This window comes from Sciurus carolinensis, unplaced genomic scaffold (genome assembly GCF_902686445.1).
Source record: "Sciurus carolinensis unplaced genomic scaffold, mSciCar1.2, whole genome shotgun sequence".
Classification (NCBI taxonomy): domain Eukaryota; kingdom Metazoa; phylum Chordata; class Mammalia; order Rodentia; family Sciuridae; genus Sciurus; species Sciurus carolinensis.
The window spans coordinates 663,727-665,957 of record NW_025920195.1 but is presented as its reverse complement, the minus strand read 5'-3'; the positions used below and the strand labels follow the sequence as shown (position 1 = coordinate 665,957).

Below are 2,231 nucleotides of genomic sequence, written 5' to 3'. Positions count from 1 at the left end.
CCCAGCACAGCAGGGGACAGCAGCACATTTTACAACAGGGCTGTGGGCCCCCAATCCCCCATGCTTCTCCTGAGTACCAGGCAAGGTGGCAATATACCCATCCCCCTTGTGGCTGGCCAGAATGATGTGGTTCAGATAGTGAGATGCACAAGGAAGTCTATCAGGCATTTCTGAAGCAGTCTTGCTTTCTGGATACAGAGGGGCCACCCTTTCCTCTTTGAGACTTCCTTCTTTCTTCTAGTTGGAAATGGAGGAGAACCCAAAAGTGGATGCATACTCATATCTTCCAAGGGAGTCTCATGCCTTCTGTGGTGTGGCCACATGCAGGAAAACCTGCTGCCTCCAAGAGTGCTACCGGGTCTTCACTGGAGTCCTTCCAGAGTCACCAAGGTGGTATACTTTGGATTTGAAGTCCTTTTGTTCATGAGGCATCTCTGTGCTCACTGAGTGATACCTCATAATTTTTCTCTCAGAGACCCCTGCAGAGTCCTGAGTGAGCTCTGGAAGTTCTGGGCACCCCACTGGGAAATGAGTCAGGGTGTTCACTCGCCTCTGGAAGATCTGCTGCAGGGAAAGCGAAACAGGCTCTTCCATGAAATGACCCTCTGAGTCACTGGACAGATTATCTGAAGAGCCAAGGTATTTGAAGGAAATCTCAGAGATGGGCCAGGCCTCCTTGTCACCAAAAGATGGCTCTTTGCTGATGTTACTTAATGTGCTAGACACCGAGCTGTCCAGATCCACACTGGTAGAATGTTCCTGCAGGTCTTTGGCTTTATTACCCTGGGACAAAATACTTTCTAAAGACTCTGTTAAAGATCTCTTTGCTTTTTTTTTTCACCATATCTAGCCTAAATCAAGTGGCACTGACTGGCAATTCACTTCCAATATTCTCTGTGGCAATCTGTGATGCCTGTTTCGTCTCCCCAATGTGGATGTGTTCTTTCTGTTTCTCTTCATATAAACATCTAAGAAAAAAAATTATCAATGCATTCTCTTGCTGCTCATTCCTTGGTCTCAATTTCTGTACCTCCTCAAAAATAGTTGCCTGTTCCTGGTTAGTTAATGTTGTCAGGTGTTTTTGGAGTTCTAGTTTGGTTTTGGAAGACTTAATTCCCTCTATCTTCTCACAGAACTTGTGAAGGACCTGCAAGGGACAGCCCTCACCCAACTGGGCTGGAACTTTTGCCATCTGCTGAACCTCAGTCACTGTGAAAGCATGTTTCAGGGTCATCATGATTTCATCAGTTAGAGCTTCATTTGTGCAGTGCAACAAGTTACAGATGAAATGGAAGCCACCACCTCCTGTAGTCTCCCGGCAGATAAACCCAAAATGGTCCCCATGTTTAATGCCCTGAGAGCAAAAGTATATCTCCTTAAAATTTTTCTCCAATGCTATTTTTTTGGTGTGAGGACTGATGAGGTAAACTTCAGACTGGCCAATCGTGAAGAGTATAGTTTGATTTTCCTCAATATCTGTTGGCTGCACAATATTGTGTCCCCTAATTACGTGGTACTCAATGGCGTTTTCCTCTAAATAGCTGAAGAAACTCCTGCTTCAGAGGCTGATGTCCTGAAACTCCTTCCTGAAGGCCAGCGAGCACAGGGCAGAGTGGGAGAAGAATTTGCGAATGGGTCTGTGTGGCTCCAGTGCCCTGTCCCAGTCTAACCGCAGGCTGCAGTTAATGTAGTTGAACTTCTTGATGACTCATCAATCAGTGCGGGTGGGGACTTCTTGTGAGCCACCGTCAGACAGCTGCAGAAAATCACCTTGAAATTTTTGGCGAATGTGTCATAGAATTCTGAGGGGCATCGCAGCTCCTCCTGGAGGGTGATCATTAGCTGGTCTGGCGGGTGGAGTTAATGTTCTCAGGCACTTTGTCCACCCAGCTGAACAATGGAGACATCTCAGGCTGGGTGGCGGCTCCTTGCATGCCAGCTCCCTCTTACTCCCCCCACTGGGCTTTGAGCCCATGGGCAGTCAGGGGTGGCTCGGGGCACACCGGGTCCTGGGCATCCTCCCCTAAGAGGCAGCAGCGAGGGTGATGGGCTCCTCCCCACTCATCACTGCCAGTGAGGTCGTGCCTGCTGGGCCCAGAAAGGGAAGTGGGAGGGGACAGCCAGTTTTTAGAAACTTTTGGAGAGTATCCCTTGGGCCTAAATTAATGACCTCAGGTAGGTTAAAAATGGTCCATTTTGAAGATCTGAACCACCAGTCCTCTATAATGATA

General features: G+C 48.1%; 1 pseudogene; it reads right to left on the bottom strand.

The window, feature by feature from the left end:
• Window positions 1-237: 237 nt before the first annotated feature.
• On the bottom strand, window positions 238-1,907 carry LOC124974959 (TBC1 domain family member 1-like; annotated as a pseudogene).
• Between the last annotated feature and the right edge of the window lie 324 nt (window positions 1,908-2,231).